The sequence below is a fragment of the Lineus longissimus genome, chromosome 1, assembly GCF_910592395.1.
Source record: "Lineus longissimus chromosome 1, tnLinLong1.2, whole genome shotgun sequence".
NCBI lineage: Eukaryota > Metazoa > Nemertea > Pilidiophora > Heteronemertea > Lineidae > Lineus > Lineus longissimus.
Window position 1 is genome coordinate 23,126,449 of NC_088308.1, and position 18,768 is coordinate 23,145,216.

Below are 18,768 nucleotides of genomic sequence, written 5' to 3' on the forward strand. Positions count from 1 at the left end.
AAAAATGACCCTTGACCACATTTTTGCATCAACATACTATTGGGAACACCCATGCACTCCTATTTGACTGACTCGATACATTTATCGACGGCTCCAGGTAAGCAGTACATAAGGAGGTCGGTCGATAACACATTTTAAAAAAATACTGTTTCTCACGATAAGTGCTAAGTAAGCTGCCGTCCCTTTCTGCAAATTGATACAGCGGAAACACGACGAGAGCAAGTAAAATGAGTTGCAGCTGTTTCCATATTAGTCTTGGTTCCACTACAGGGTTTAGATCCGTTTCTATCGCATCCGCATCAGGTCCGAACATCGTCTAAGACGTTTGCATTCGGTTACTCCAGGCTGTCCGTGTCGAGCAGTTCTCTTCCTTCGAACAAGAACACTTACCACAATTTTTGGACATATCAGTTTCTTACCGAATCAGACATTTCGGGCCAGTTATAACGTGGTTAAAACAATTTCGCTTGTATCGACGGAGGCAATATAGTACGATGTGAATCCGAACAAGATCTACTATCTATATAAGGTATTACTTAATCAAAGTAGCAGAACAATAGGCGTGTCCACAAGCCCTTTCCTTTGATTGTCAAGTTATGACAGGAAAGTGTATGGATTCCCGTACGGTGAAGCCCTATATGCGAGAAACTTGAGATATAAAAGGAACGACTCGTGTTTGGGATAGACAGGTCTCTATCTCAGATCCAGACGGGTTCTGAAAGGAAGTAATCTCTTATAAGTTCTTGCAAACTAACAGTTGAGGTCTGATTAAACTCACAGCCGTTTTGCCTTTCGCGGTTTGCGCAAAAAATATTTTCCATTGGAAAAACAGAAAGAATATTCGTATTCTGCCAAAATAGATATCGTCAGAAATGTTCGCGAGGATTTGGCGGTTTGCATTATTTTAGAGCTATTACTGGCAGATTTGTAGGAGAAGATTCAGCAGCAGGCCATTTGCACATCCTCATACTACAGAGAGGTCCGTTATCGAGTACACCCTCTTCTCGTCATCAAATGCCCTGGGGATAATTGACTGAAAATTAATCTGAAGTGGCTGCCTCCGGTTACAACTCTGCTTCTAAGTGAATAGAGAGGTCGAAAAAAGCCTAAGGCCCTAAATTATTCCAAGGCAAAAGAAAAGAAAAGTCATGTCGACCCTCCGAGCTAAAATTCCGTGAAACAAATAAAGAATAAATTCAGTCCCTGAAGTCATTGCTGTCATGGTAATAAAATACGAAAATTCTCAAAATCTCACAAAGTGTGCGACAAGAAAATGAGATATCTCCTGTTCTCCTCATCCTGGCTGCCATAATAAGTTAACTTTGTTTACCTGTGTGGTCGCCATGTCGATAATCAACCTAATCTCTACCGGCGAGCCATTGGTTCGTGCCTCCAGATAAGCTGAGCTATTTAGTGCTTGCCAGCCGTCGGTGGTATCAGCGGGATGACGGGCATCACTAATATTCTTGGAACTGTATTTACGGCTAAACTAGATCAGAAACATTGGTAGAACATTCCCGATTCTGAACGAACTTTGTCATCACTTGGCTTGAACAGAAACACAAAATGTGTTGTAAATTATTATTTCACACCAACAGAGAAAAGGACAGTGGGAATGGCTTCACCATAATGATACTGAAATTTATTTACCGCTACCTTTAAGGTAGGCAAAATGCGTCCAAACCACTAAATTGGGCAATATGAATGCTGAAGAAAAAAGTGATTTATTTCTTTCATCTTAGAACATTTACCGTTCTGATCTTCATGAACCAATCATCCAAGTGTCAAATGGTCTATCATAATAATCATTTGTTACTCTCAGAGGGACCAGCATCCATATTGATGGTGCTCCGTAAATCATTGATACTGTGATCATATGGGAAGGTCAAGTACGCCATATCAATGCATACATTGGTTCACGATTTCCCAAAAGGCTCATTATGTTTCCCTTAAGTTTTATCAGCAGCGTATAAATTAGTTTTCACCTCTTCCATCATTCTATAATACCTGTTGCTCGCCAGCGTGATAATGGCAAATAACAGGTTCTGATTCTTCACATTCCACGCGGGAAGTTGCTTGCACCTAGCTTTGTAGCTCGGTACACTGGCATGCAGTTATCAAATGCTGTTTTTTTAATAAAGAAATGCATTTACAGCCAAGGCGAGTAGCTTTGTTTACGTTGGAGTATGGGGCGAACCTCCTCAATCCCTATTAGCGCCGACAGCACAGTTGCGGCTATTTACTCAATGTTATAGTGATCGAAGTTGTAGCTAGCTTATTGGATTAGCCATTGTCGGACTAGCCTGTGAGGCTGGACGAAAACGAAGAACATGCTTCTGACAGGGTACGAAATAGGCCGACAGTGTTGGCCTTTTGTACGAATTTTGTTCTAATTTCATGAACGACGGAAAATTGGCGTTACCAGTACCATGTTCTCGATTGTGGGCCAATGAAACCGTGTTCATTCTCGTAAGACATACATTAAACAAAGATCGTGGAATGTAACATTAGTTCGCCTTTGATCAGGGAATCCATTCTTAGCCCCGGGCTTTGTCTCAAAGACATCAGAGGTTGGAAGATAATGCCTCTGCGGCTGAGAAATGGAGCTACTTGGGCAACGATTACTGACGATGCGAATCTGATGATAAGTGTCTCTGTCTTTGATGGGATATTGATCATAATCCGCCCCTGGTAGTGGGGGGAGCAGATCGTAGTAAGTTTGTAGCCCGAGGTTATAACGGAGAACCGTGCTTATCAGATATGATGGATACGTTTGAGGGGAAACACAAAAGGTAATGATGGGTGACGACAGGTGCACCCCTGGGGCGTGAGAATTGAACGATATACAATGCGCGTGGAATAGGATTAGGGTAGGACCATTTGACCAGTGGCTATTAACTTACACCCTAATGTAGGAATAGTTTCAGTAGCCATTTCACAAAGTGAAAGATGTTCACCCAGGTTCATTTAGCAGTTACTACCTTTTTTTAGCGGGACCGTGATTCTATAAGTTACTAATGCGAAAATTTACCCGAGCCAATGCTATTCGCATAGGCGGAAAGGCACATGATTCTCTTGATTTCTCCAGTTTTCTGGAAGTTTTTCCGCTGGCTTAAGTGTAAAACTCAATAAGAATCAGAGATATATTGCTGGCGTGCAGATTGACGTGGAAAATAAGACAACGTTGACGTTTATTTGACATGACTTTGGTATACAATGCCCAGAAGGAAATATGCTGATGATTTGATTAATATCAATCTGCACAATGTATCTAACTTCGCGTGCAGGAGCCAAATCACACAATTGCCGGAGAACAGGAATCTGTCGGCCTATCTTCCGGCCTATCTTCCCTCAAAGGTACTGAGAAATTAGCTGCCCATCTTGACCCTCCATGTATTGACATTGCTTAGCTTCCCAGATGGGCGGAGGCTATGATGTCAACTACCGCTGGAAGTTCAGTATGTGTGCTGCCGTGATGTGGCGAGAAGTGTTTGTAGCTTGCGGACATGCCCCTACTCGAGCTGGTTAGTCTAAGGTTTGGATCAGATGACGCCTTTGGGATATGAGGCCGCTTTTATTATTTCCTTCATCAATTTTTATCACGCCGGTATATCGCATGCAATTACCTGCTGCTCGGGTGACGACGGGAAACATTATGTCAACCAACTAAGCCAGCAAGAGCTGAACATATCATTTAGATTAAGCAGTCCTCCGTGCTCTTATTTACATGGTTCTACTTAATTACATTTTCCAAATTATTATGTGTCCTATTGTCGGACAAAATTACCCAATCAGTTTTATGCCAAAGTCATCTGCTCGGATTACGAATGGAAGCATTATGTCAACCGACGCTTATAAGACATCGTGCTCGTAGTTTACATAGTTCTATACTCATTACCAATTGCATTTCCTCATCTCCCTGCATCGGTTACTGATTTTCGTTTACCATACTTAAAGTGGGACCCGATCTATCTACACGGTAGATTTGGTGAAGCGAAAGAGATACGCAATTCAAACATCACCTGATTATATCTTAACTGTTTTCTTGTCCTTATCAAAAACTTGATAATAGAGGAAAATAAATGACTTCTCTGGCTCTGCTAAGCGACCAGTTGCCTGGGCTCGTGGATGGCCGACCGATGCACATGTAATCGTACAGCGATGATGATGGTGGTCAAAGTACGACTACGTACATGGTTTCTTACGAGATGTTACATCAGTGGTGCTGAAAGCCGACTCCCAATATTGTCATGCCAAGCATTGTCAATTTAAAAATTACGCATCTTCTTCATCCGAGTACCGTACTTTGCCTGAAAAGGACTGTAGACAACGGCACAGAATATACTGACATGATGGCGTATGCTGTTGTGACACACAGAGCTGAAATCGCATTTTCGCATTTCCCACTTCCTTGATATACATACTGATACTACCCTGGCTATGTGACGATCAATCATCGAGAGACTATTGTCCGCGGGGGGCAATAACATAAAAGCAATCATTTACCCCGTGTCTAAATCGATATCTTTTTTTACCTCGAGACTGAAAAATCCCCCAGACCTCCGTTTGGTCATTGCCAAATCACTTTAAAGGGACCATGCAGGTCGACCAAATTAACTTACACGAAGTCACCAAATGGAGCCTCTCCCATCTGATAATACAGCGAAACTATGAACGCTTGTATGAGGAGTACATTTATGCTGTTCACGACCCAGTACCTTACACTGCAAAATCACCCGCCATTTCACCTCGAGATAGTGCATATACTAAGCTCTCAAGTAATCCCGGGTCATAGATGCTTAGTCATAGTCATGGTCATTGGCCTCATGAGCGCCTTGGCGGATGAACGTGCCGGTTTAGTGCACTCATCTTTGCTTTTCATACACCAATCATATATACAAATTACAATGCTATTCCCAAAAGTACCAGGGTTCTGATTTCGCTAATACGTTGTTGTCTCTGTGACAATCTGGACTTGCCGAGTACCATCAATTTGGAACGGGCAGATAGAGGTTCAATATATCACATCTATTTATGTTTTGACGTGAACCAATGTAAAAAAGGATAAGAATTCTCCAAAAGACGAGATGGAAAATCGCCTCTTATGATTTTTTTGACAGCCTTACATGGCCAATCCATTAGTTCGGCTGTAAGTCATTATTCACTCCCAAGTTTTTGATAAAAGCTAAATCACCATCAGCATGGTATTGGTAGAGTTGGGGACCTTGTCACGACCCGGAGAGGAAACACGGTCTCTAAACAACGTCCTAACGAGCTTAGCCTAATGCAATCAACAGACACATCCAATATACAACTGGCGGTTAAGGAAATCTAACAGTATCAACAGCGAGAGCCCCTGGAGGGATATTTCCCTAAAGGCTGTCGCCGACTACGAACAACTCAATCAGGAGAAATGAATCATGAGCAACTCAATATTTGTAAATTCAGAGCAACCTGTTTTGTTCCAATGGTAAGAGAATGATTGAGAGAGCTGTTTTTCAGTTGCCTTGGGAGAGTCTGGCTTTGCGTTGTGTGTTCACGTCGGGTATTTTTGTGTTTTTGATAACTATAGGGCCTACAAGTAAATGCGAATCAGGTTTTGTTGAATCAAAGAGCTCAAGGCACTGCTGCGATAGCTGTTAATGATGCCACTCTACCCATACAAAAAGAACGGCGAACGAGTGACAACGAAATTTTTTTAAAGAAATAACTGAATCCCAATGACCAATCCGACAGCTTCAATGGCTACATATCTTCCACATCTGTACGACTACCCATCCATGACCCCCCGCTGACATCAAACACACCATTTTGACGCAAACCAACCTCATTGGGATGAATCCACTATCAAACGAAAAGAGACACATGCGGAAGTCATTATTGCTTATCGAGATGATGGAATCGACAGTTACTGTAAAATACGGGGGTGGAACTAAATCATGATCTGTGTGACTGTTTTGAACTAATGAGGCACGAGATCGACCAGGCTGGATCATCAGTTCTTCTATCATAGGACACTGAATGATATCCCTAATGCCTTTACATTCATTGTTTCTTCGGCTTCTCAAGTTTATTTGCAGCGCCTTGCCAAATGATTATGGTGTCACATTGAATGGCACAGTTGCTGTCTTTAAAGTACCTCGAAACGCTAGAACTCGACAGTTTAACAAAAGGGCACCAATTCACCTAAAACGTCACACCATGATAAAACGGAATGTCCTTCTCGCTGAGCAAGTAGACGTGAACAAAATCCAGGAACGTATCGTAGCTAACGGGCAAATCCCCTCACCCCAAAGGATCAATTAATAGCCATAATCGGATCCATTTAACAGTTTACCACTACCCTTGCAACCAAAAGGCACCCTAACCATCCAGATATTATTAAGAATTCTAGTTATCACAGTCTCTATCACCCCACTAACGATTAGTAACTCGTCCACGCGTTCTACCTGATCTGATTGCCAGTCCTAAACCCACTGACAGTATTAACGCTCGACCTGTCATCATATATCGCCGATACATCCATTTGTACAGGTTGTTCTTAATGACCAATCACCCAGAGCACTGTTGTCAATGATGTATCGATATCAGCTTGGCACTTTATGATCGGATATTTTGCCCGAAGCGTCCTCCTTGCCTGAATTTGCAAAGCAAAGGGTTTTGTGACAAGTGCATTGCCATTGCACATGGTATCCTAGTTTGAGTAAGTTGGTTGCGCAAACCAATGGTCTTCTGGCAGGGTTATCTCATTCGCTTGGCTTCGTTGTCCAACACTGGCAAAGCACTTTATAACACTAGAGTGTGCGCATATCCTGGCCACTCCTTTTACCTTTATAGTTCTTTTTCTTTCGTAGGAGTCTTTTTATTCTTTTGATTACGAAAGTTTGTTTAGAAGAGCCTGGGGTACGAGTGTTTAGTATTTTTGCAACAACAACGAAAAAAGTGCCTCTTGATCTTCATCTTACTAAAAGAGCGATATGATGTTTTTTTACTACGGTTCCCGCTACATCTAATTTGATTACGAAAATTCCATTGGTAAAGGGCGAAAGTATTCGTCAATCCCCTTCCTGGTCAAGCGGCTGTGGACCCACTCTGGCGACTGTAAACAAAGGACAAACGGACTTTGGTCGGTGTCTTCGTCAGTCTTTATACTACCTGCAACCCTTTTTGTGTGCACTTCCATATCTTCTTTTCAAAGAAGCGATCACCGGCAAAGCAAAATATTACACTACTTTAGCTGCAGTAGAGCTGTTGATCTCCAAAGCCTTTGGTTACCAAGAGGAAAGCTACGATAGTCTAAACAGATCTATCCTATAAAAAGACGTCGTCGTACAGCATAGATAGTAAGAAAGGTATCGGACTATCAATGATTGGAAGGACCACGAACGAGTACGATTCATAAGGATAAGACAGTGACCTATGTATTGATCATGTTTTATTGCACTAAGGTTACAGTGTACCCTAAGGTTACAGAGTTACGTCGAAGGTATCCAGTATCACCAATTATGTCCTTCAAGACTGCAGTCGCGTGTCAGTAAGGCCAATTATCACCATAGACTTTCATTCCTTACGATGTGGTTGCAGTCTTCAGCGAACCATGTTTTGGAGGAACATGCAGACACGACTGTCAGTCAAATGTGGTAGTGATTCGGCGACCCTTTGGCGCCTGTCCGCAAGGGACATGGTTTAACTGGTCTTTCCATCCCTGAAACCGACCGTCTCGGAACTCTCACAACTAAGTTCCTCTCACCTGCATGTAGAACATTGCGGATCACATTAATGAGAAAGTGGAGAGAAATGGAAGAAACCGTGGCTCCTATTTTGTCTCTACTGGCCTTAAGTTTTTCATGAACTATGACAACTCTCATTCCTGATGATTCCCATATACCGCTGTGCTATTTGACTAATGATTATATTTAGATATTGTTTTACTTCTTACCATAGAATACTGAACTTTGCATCACGCTGTTCGAATATATTCGATTCCATTGTTTCACATTGAAGTCAAAAATGATTCAGCGAATTTTATGAATAAAAGAAGTGACGGTGGTGCAATTACAATCTAAACGAGCACTGCTGAGTGCAGAGAGAGCTACGGAGGCTCTAATTGTGTTGGGTTTTTTTCGGTAGGCTTCAACTATGAGCCAATGCATTACACAATGCAATACATGTACATTGCAATCCATGGTGATGCACGCAAAACGTCGCAATTGACTACACTGGGTATTCCGAAATGCATTGTCTGATGGTTGAAACCTACCCAAACGCAAAACACACGCTTTGGTCACAAAGTACCAAATGAAATGTATTTTCTCAGAGCAAAAGGTAACGCTGATAGATGACAACTCAACACTTGCTTTTTTAATTTGGCAGAATATAAAGGAATGATGTCATTTTGGCCACAGCACAATATTTCTTGCGGGTAGTAGGAGGTAAAATCTCATTCATATCGTCTAACATAAACGGAGAAAAGTGCTTGACAGCGAATGCATAGAGGTCGTGAAAATGATGAATGAATTTGGAATTGCAGTGATTATCGCAGTTTGTAGGAGTCCTGATCATTCTGAAATATTAGAAAAATGACAGAAAGATGGGGAATGCCAACTGCTGACAGTGCGTAGTGACTGATGGTGTTTGTAACATGGAATAAATACAAAGGAAAAAGAGTAAGAAAAATCGGATTACACATTGCTAACAATGCATAGTGACGGATGGTGTCCTTATCGCGGTCACTGAATGCAAAAGTCGAGGCAACTTCTATGACGCGAGACAAGTTCTCGTTAATCACGCACAGAACCAAATCGACTGAGACCGCGCCCCAAGCCCAGGCGAAAAGTAAAGACCATTCTTGACATCATGCGACTGGTTTGATATGTTATTCTAGGATGCTCCCTATCACCTCACACCAACAACGACCCCGACAGATCTCGTTTTTTCTCGCCATGGTCATTTTAAAATGAACAAATATAGCAAACTAGGGTGGATTCGGGGTGAGGCTGGAACTAAAAATCCGAGTTGTTTATTGTAGCGACAGGAAAACTAAGCATACATGCCAAAAGTTAGAGTAATAATATGGTAAAGCGCTTAATGTGAAGAATCAAATTAATGCTAATTGAGTACAAGCGCTACACAAATGCTGAACACTATATCATCAACATTATCATTATCATTTTTATCATTTTTATTTATTTTGGCAAAGACGTACTGTCACTCCATCATATCATAACACTATTATCCCTGAGTAGATCATTTACCCATCAGGCAGCCACAATCTACACAAGACCGATCTGTCATCACATTCTGTGTTTCTTCAACGGAACGATCAGATGACAGTATGATTGATCTATGACTAGAACGATTGGAGAGAATGATCGAATGGTGTGTAGAATCTGGAAACAGGCATTAATGAAAAACAATGAGAATATCTACAGTGGTGTGAAGATAAGGTAGTACGTTGTTACCAATGTGGTACAAGGTGTAAAATAATCGACTTTCTACTTTCAAAGTAAAATAACGTAAAAAGCCCATATTTCAAGCAGGTTTCAGTATTTACTCTTCGAATCTGTTTTTGCCACTTATAGAGTATGCCGAGCACGCACTGCACCCAACGACCGATGATCAGAGCGCCGTTCAAAGCAGGGCAATTGCCGCGACAATTGCCCCGTATGGGCAACCTTGAACACCGCCGAACTCCTCTCGTTACGTTGCCAGACTTCCTGTGGCAGCTTCCGCACCTTAGGATCGCATCATCAGCTCAGCTTCTCCGAGACGATTGTTCCTGATGACCGGAGCCAATTTACGGCCGATATGCAATTGGTCTTGCCGAGCGGCCAACCTACGACTTTCGCATATGGAACAAAATCATGAGAATAACGAGTAATCCTTTTTTGTCAACACTCTTGAAGCATTTTCAGAAGCACAGCACAAGCCTATATCCTCTGTCATGTCATTTGGTAAAATGCAAAGATATGATTAATATTATCAATGGCGTTATTCAAAACCAAAAGTAGATAACCGGCTTTGTGTAACCTAGTACGATACGTCCCTGTCCCAGACATGCCCGCGAACAAGAACACCTCTTCAACCTCATTATCGCAGCTACTGGTGACAGCCTCTGATGACTGGAGTTTCCCTATTATGACTAGCCGTGGCTTAGATTGGGGTATTATCTGACAGGTGTGGCAAACGACTTGCATCTAATAGAGCCACGGATCGACTTTGAGATCTATAAGGAATTTCCATTAAGAAACCAGGGCAATGGAATGTCTTCCTCATAGAGGTGAAGTAGAGGTCAGTCATTTGATTTAAGTGAACTTATCCATTCACTCGGGTATACTTTGGTAATCATAACTAAATGACAATGTATCCCTTTCCGTGCAACATGATGTATATCTGGGATACATGTAATTGCTGAGATATTCAACTTTTAGCGGGACGTTTTTTCCGGGCCATCCGATAATACCGACGAGTGCTATCTCGTTTTGGTGAGCATTAGTTGTTTTTTGCCAAGCCAGAACCTCTACGCACTTTAGCGACGTATGATTCAATCTTCGCCTAATCCCAGTAACAGCAACCCATCAATCTTATAGCCTGAAAATATTCCAACATCCAAAGGCTAAGCGAAGCCTTACATCGATCAATAGACTAGTATCATGACAGAAACGGCAGCAATAACCATTTAATGCTTCCGTAATGACAAATTTAGGTTCTGGTATACATCTGACCCGACTAAGAGTATGTACCCCCCTATAAGGTATATTGTCACATCTTATCCAGTTATTTCCCATTTAATCAGTGTCTCCTAATCAGGTTTGGTGATAGGTCAGTTCTTGATGGAAATGGCAGCTAATATGGTGTCAGGTTTAATATAGATATGTTGGCTGTTCTTCCTGCCACGGGGGAATAATGACCTCATGATAAGATATCAGACAGCTATTGTTATCGGAGCAATACTGTAAGACCGGATTCGTAATAATCTAGCTTGTTAACGGTCGTCTGGACGTGGCCAGCCTGCTGGAATGAGGTGGTTACGGAAGCCATGAAAGCAATCCAGTCACGATATCGAATGATAACATTAGAAGTTACGATCGAATAATAACATTAGATAAAAGAGCGACGTCATCCATTTAAGGCTTTATTCTGGGTGAAACTGATGTAGTGCATTGACTAACTTGGCTGTCATTAACGATAGTTTATCTTTGCTGTCGTGAATAATAAGCAATTTGCCATCACTACTATGATGACAGGATAAATGCGGAAGACAGCGGATTTGATCCAGTCCAATTTATTTTCACTTTCAATTTGCTTATTTTCAGGTTTGGAGATACCTCAGCTGATGTTGCTCTGAAGGTCGACCATGCTTCAAAGGGCAAGCATCATCTTCCCAAGTTGTTCAAGTCACAATAAATATCGGTCGTGGCACGAACATATACACAACTGCAGTAATTTCTCCTCATTTTAGCTTAATACCAATTTAACAATTCGTGCTTTTCGAACACATCACCATTTAAATTCAATTTAACTTCAAAAAGAAATGCCCGAGTGTCATTTAGCAATTTGACGGATCATTTTGCACTGAAATGATCATTATTTCTCCATCCCATGAGAAATTGTATTGGATTTAATTCGTCATGTTTAGAGCTCTAGTTTTTTCACAACTTCAAAAAATTTTCAAATTAAATTGATTGGATAGGTTGGCCTGTTTTTTATGATCTAGAGAAATACTTCACTGTCTAATGTGCGGAAGAAAAGAGATATTTTAGCAGCCAGTGGGAGGAATAAGCACACTTATTAAAAAATGTCGCTGAGTATTGGTTGAACCCAAAGTTTTAATCACAGTTTTAATGGAAAACTTCAACAACTCTCAAAATCCCTTGTAGTTTGGTCACAACAGATAGTTGGCTGACTCAATTAATCCTTTTGAAGTCATGCAATTGCTACATCATTTTCTTGTCGAAACAAGCTACAACAATAGCTAGCGTGATGAACCACACATTATCATCAATGAAAAGACAAAGACAGTTCTTGCCGCATCATCCAAACTTTCTCTGTGATTCATGATTCGGCTGCATCAACGTTCTCTCAACATGCTATCATTAGGGAAACCGGGAGTGCATCACGACAATAACAGCTTAGAGTTTGATCATAAAACACATTACATGAAACTAAACTGTCAAAATAAGTTTCTATGAAGAGGTTACGATAACTCTCATCTGTTCTTAGTTATGTCTTCAGAGTAATAAAATCTTATGACGCAGTTCCACTCTCCCCTTTGCACCCATGTGCACATCTACCCACTTGGAATTTGTAAATCGAAACTGCATCAAACATCATCCACATCGGACCCTTTCAACTGCACCAAAAAGGATGTTAATGAATAATAGAATAGTACCCCTTAGCCGGTATACGACTGCCTTTCATCCAATCTCCTTTCCAGTATTTGATTAGTTTGGATATCTGCTTTCACAGATTCCTGTGGGAAAGGATTCCTCGATCAGCGCATTTATTGATTTCTCACAAGATCTCACTTTCCAATTTGAAGTTGATATCATGCCTTCTTTGATGTGCGAATAAATTTCAATCAGATCTTCAACTTATTCAGTATAAGCTTTGGCAAATAATGAAATCAAATATTAAATAAAACACAAACAAAGTTACTCTATTAATCTGAACAGTGTTAATGTTTTGATTTATTAACTGGTCAGGAGTTGATTGTCCATTTGATGGCGTTGTCTATTATGTCTCCTGCACTAAATGGTCGAAAACTATTGGTAGAGTTGTTGAGATCAGACGAATCGAGTATGTTGTTGCAATGACCATACCCAAACTCACGTGGTTTAAATATGGATAAAGGACCTTCGTTACAATGTTTCTTTTTTTATAATGGATAATTTTGTGACAATGAATCAGTTTTGTAGCACTCACGCTCCTTTGATTTCACTAATATGAATTTCAAATGAACTCTTTGATCAGTTTGCCGTTGACATCTGTGCTTCGAAAACGCGTTTATTGGAATTTGCAGATTAAAACATAGGTTTAATTGATTCAAACGCATCATGACTTGAACAATATCGGTAATATCTCTCGGAAACTTTGAACCACCATTACCAGTAACAATGTTAAAGGTGTGATGGGAGTTTTTATGTGTTTGATCAAATCAGGCGTTCAAAATCATCAAAAATGGAGTTAAGAACCAATTGTGTTGTTCCGGTGCAGAACCGGGTGTGACAAGTGCGCCTAATTGTTTTCCAATAAACCTCCCACTTTATCGCATCAAGATCAATAGCAAGACGAAATCCAATAAACCTTTAAGTTTGACGATATTTTGCTGCTGGCCTGTGAATTAATTTTGAAACGATCTTGCGGCATTTCCCATGCTTTGGATGACTGCTTTTTGTTTTTGCGCCGTTGCAAGCAGCCGAACATGTGTTAAATGTACAAAAAATCTCACAGGCAGACACGCCAAGACTTATCTTGTTACTCCCACGCCGACTACATCACTGGCTAGAATTAAAATCGTCGAGCACTTAATCTCATATTCTCCACCAAATATGACAAATAATGGAAGTGTTGGATAATGTTGATGTTGATATGCTCTATATGAAACACGAAACACCGAGAATATGCTTCACGCTTCACACCGAGAATATGCTTCATCTTACAGTTAAACCTTCGGCCAGATACGGTTGCAGTAGTAAATGTACATGTTAGAATCTTCGTATTATTTCTAGGGTGAAATTGTTGAAGATGACAGTAATGCCAAAATGTCGATTATAAAGATTTCCGAAAAGTTCAAGCGAATGGATTGTGATGTCTGAGTCATAGCAATTCCACGATGTCAAAATGTCATAATGGTTCCAATTTCAAAACATCATCATCCTCGATTATGTATTTTCCAATAGAGATTAAACTGAAATGAAATGTAAGATAGAACAATAAGCCAACAATAACGCACACAAAGATAACGTTCATCCTCGTCAAAACAAGTGCTTCTTCCCCTGAGAAGCTACATAAACACGGTTGTTTGACCCGAATTCCGAGGCTGGTTTTGCAAGTTCAAATAAGGACCCAATCGTGGACCCATCCCATTTTCCGGCTGGAGTGTAATAAAGAATAACAAGCCGTACAGGAATAGCTCACATCGTCAAAGAATCAACTAAGAAATTTAAAAAAGTCACAACCATCAAAACATTCCTGCTTTGCTCAATAGTTGAAGAGCCCAGGGATGCACCATCCTGACTGACCACTGAGTTGGGCTTTACCTCTGAGGAAAGAATCCCCAAACGGCGAGCTGTTGCCATGCTCTTTTTACCAGAATAAGGAAGACTATGCCTTTTAGCGATGTCAAATTAAGTCTTGATCCACAGGAGGTTATCGAGTTGATGACATTTTAACATTCCCCTGGTGTTTTTTTTCAATTATATAAAGGACAGATTGCAATGACAATGATATTCAATTTGCCCGGCAATTATCGCTGGGTCGTGAAGATGATAGGAATGAGTGATATAAATGACAGATTAGCACAAATCGATATTGTGTAAATTTCTTTAAGATAATCTTGGTTTGTTCCCATGTGGTAGACAAGGAGATTCATGTATAAGCTTATTTTATATGAGAATAAATGGATAACGCCATTGACAAGAAACTGCATACGCCGATATGAGCCAGAGTGATGCGGTAGGGTGACGCGGTTTGCCTCATTTTCTAAATCGTGTAGGAAATTCCAAAACCAAGCAGCCCTGAGGGAGGAATCTGGGACCAACTTCACGGTATCTGGGATCAACTTCACGGTGACCATGATCGATTATGCGAAAGGCCGCGTTCATCACTCTTACAGAACTGTCCAATCGAGAACACAGAAGAAGAGGTGATCGTACAGGCATGACAGGAAAGAAATATCAGTGGCCAATTCTTCACCGGTTGCAGTTTGCGGCTTAATGCATACGCACCACCAAGAATCGCCAACATCAATATGTTTTTAAGGTGTTAACACCAGGAAACTCAAGAGTCGATATATCATCATAGGAAGGCCAACGTGCAATTTCTTGACAGTGGCCCGGTTTGAGACTTTTCCTTTTTACGACAACTATTTTTGGGGGGTTTTCAGCTCGCCGAGAACTCATGCTCAAGAAACCAATACGGTGGTCTTCAGCCTTATTGAATACTAACTCTTTTCCCTTCTTTATTGGTTTTCTACTTAAGATGGATACCACCTATGTTCTCCCTATAAGCCATCAAAGCGACGACGAGAGCAAAACCGATATGTCTGAACACAGGCTTGTGGAGGGTGAGGGAGCTTAGCCTGATACCCCAGCATATCTGCCATGTACATCACTGAAGAATCCGTGAGGCTTCTTGGGCGAATATTATAGAGCTTCATGTTTGAGATATATGGGGAGTGTTTGTTCATGTTATGAAATCTTCAGGCATAAAAAAACTTTCTATGGCCTCTTAGGTGCTATTTTGAATAGCAATGCGTGTTTAAGACATTAAGTAATGTTTCTTCAAGCTCAGACAACTTATTGCCAACAAATTTGTCGTTACTCATATTTTCACATTCAAAAGATCTATCAAATTGATGCATCCTGTTTGACAACAAAAAAAGAGACACTGGTGGTTAGAGTCAACTACGATTCCGACTCGTATTACCGAAATTGATACTGCCAATGCTCCGCCCCTGTTGAAAGAGATACTGCAGAACAAACGTCGGTACACGAAAACTTGGCATGCAAGAAAAACACTCACAAACGACATGTTGACATGAAAAAAAAATTATATTGAGTTCCTTAGTACTTTGAAGCGAAATGTCAAGAATATAATATAAACTATTTAAATCCGATGCCATGATCAGTTGGAAGCTTTAGGGAAGGAACTCTCAACTTGATATCGTCAATTCGACGATCCGATGACGAAGCATCCAAGAGAACAGCCTAGTTAGTCCCCCAGTAAGTAGCAAGATCTGTTTCAGGGCTCAGGTTGGAGAGGGTTGGCATGGAAACAAGGACAGGAACAATGCATTAATGATCGAAGAAGTAGCCAGCTCGGGTGAACTAAGTTCAAACTATTCCTTTGATCAGCCGTTGCCCTTAAGACTTGATGTGGTGCTACGCGGCTAGTTGAGCTAGAAAAGTCCAACGGTAACATTATCTGACGTGTTCTGGCAAAACATGACTTAAAGGTTTCTTGTAACTTCTTTTGATATAAGTTGACACAGGCCTATTCGGTATCTTGAGAGTAGGCGGTTATTTGAACATCTTTTTAAAAAGACATGTGGACTGGACTTATTGGGGGAGGGGGTAAGATGTTTCATTATATGAAAGCCATATCACTTGCATAGTACGACCTACCGCTAGTAAATATACTAAAAAAATAGTCGTGTCATTATATCCGGCTCGTTACTACACCAAACACACATCATTACAAAGACACCATTGATGATGGCCAGTGGTTAGAAAGGAAAACGAATCAAATTCCCGTTAGGCAAAACAATTTATCAGCAACAAGATATTTTATGCATGGTCCGCTTTCGGAATAATGCATCTAAGGTTACACATCAAGACACTGAGCTGGATAGTCATGTCCGCAATGATTGTGACATCGTTGCACTATTTTGAATGCTATTTGGAACAAATATATATTAACAAGAACAATGACAGAATACTGCAGGGTGGGTGCAACAGAGTGGACGAAATGATGTCAAGTAACTGAGATATTGGCCTACCAGTTCTAACGTTCTGTGGACCGCGCAATATGTGACAGGCACTTCGTAAGACTGCCAGATACATCAAACGCAGAAATTAATCCTCTCGACGACTCAAATACAAACTAATGCCATACTAAGCCACGATTCTCCTTCCTTTGATAACGGACATTGGCACTTAAAGTATTCTCCTGATTATATGATAAGTGCAGCCAGTCTGCAACATCGGGAAGAAAGCAATTACCGCTGCTGAAATTAACGAAAGCACGTCAACTGGAGCAGATAGAAATAAAAATTTAAACAAAATGAATAAAAAGGTTAAAAAATAAACAACTATCATGCATCTGTCATCGTTCCACGCTCACCCTTCATTAATTGATCGATTTAAATGCCTAATATTTTTGTGATAGAGATTGTAAGGAATTAAGATAGAGACTACGAATGCAAAATACAATTAAAAATGTTTTATGTCGTTAATTTATCCTTTGCATTCTCTGCATGGAGAATGTCTACAAACATAGCAGCAAAAATTAATGGATCCGTTGACGGTATCGTGAGACTGTTAATAAACGCCAAGTCGCTAACTGCCGAGCACGCACTGGCATTATGCAGTGAAATCATGGATGATAGATAAAACTTTCGTTAATTGCTTTTGACTTTATTTTTATCGAGATCACGCTTGGGGGATACAGCTGAGTTGGGAGTTCTCAAAATGCTATAGTCTTAGGTAGAAGATTCTTCATCTTTGGGAGCAGGTTATGGAATTTGAATTCGTTTCATTAAGTTTAATGACAACACACACAATTCGAAGGGAGTCGATGGGAAACCGAATTGGGTTTTCAGTAAAATTATCAAATGCGATAAGCCGACAAATACTATCCTAACTCCAACCTAGTAACCCAAAACTAAATAACAAGACCTTTGGAGAATAACCTTGAGACGCTTGAGATGTTGACATATTTTAAGTACGCTTGTAAGAAAAGAGTCAATATTTGAGAACAGTTGATTCATTCCATTGATATGCGGATCAATAAAAGTGAACGATGGCGAATATTGAAAAGCAAAATAAGGACATCTTTGGTCTATTGATTTGATGTTCGCCAGATGATTGACTTCGATAAATTTTAGGTTAGAGCACCTGGCGCTGAAATAGGCGATGCAATCTCTAAGAACGGTCATGGCCTATGTTATAAGAACCGACCATATACCTTAATCCGTCAGAATCCAATAGGCATGAACATTTTCTCCAATTCTACACCGACTCTAACATATTCTACAGATCATTCGAATCTGTGTTCATGTCCATCCTCCAGCTAACCAGCAAAGTCCCTCGATCAGGTGAACTGGAGCGTGAAATAGATATCTATATCAGTTTATTGAGTATCCTTCCTTTAGCTATCAATACGAAATTGCCAACATGAAAATGTTGTTTCGGCGATACTGGCTGATGGAATGCAGCCAAGCGCCTGGCAAGTGGTAGTCGTGGACATTCTAGTTCGCGAAAACTGGCGCTGCACGAAGACATATTGACCTTTGTAACTGGACACCAACAGGAAAACACGCGGCAAAGAAGCTTCGGTCCAAAGTCATCATGACTTCAACAATTAAGTAAAGCACTTTGAGTATGCATGAATATCTTTCATTGTCTGAACTACATGCATACATTAGAGCATGGCTGTTAGTATTAGACATCCATAAAAGACATTTCTCCTTATATAAAGGGAATCTATATAAGGCAGAAGCCAGGTAGGTCAGAATAAGTTACCCGAAGTATGTGATAGGGTCTCCCATCTCACAGTAAAGGGGGTTATCAACGCTTCGGCGACGAATATATCAGCAGAGTATGATATTTAATCATGTACGTCTTCCAAAACGCCGATTACCTGCGAGAGGTGATCTCTGCAGTTGATAAAAAACATTAGGAGATGAATCACGCAACGGTTGATTTAAGAATAAACGTTTCTCCTTTCTTTGCACAGTTTTCAACGATCTTGATATCGATCTAAAAGGTCCTGTTCCTGTTTGAAGCAGACGGAACTATACCGTCATTTCTTGCCAACATCATGTTT

The 18,768-nt window shown here is 40.6% G+C and overlaps 1 protein-coding gene across 1 annotated transcript in view; it reads right to left on the bottom strand.

Annotated features, from left to right (window-relative positions):
- The window catches only part of LOC135492960 (guanylate cyclase 32E-like), a 71,827-nt gene that overhangs the window by 19,372 nt on the left and 33,687 nt on the right, over nucleotides 1-18,768 (bottom strand). The gene's annotated exons all lie outside the window — the stretch shown is intronic.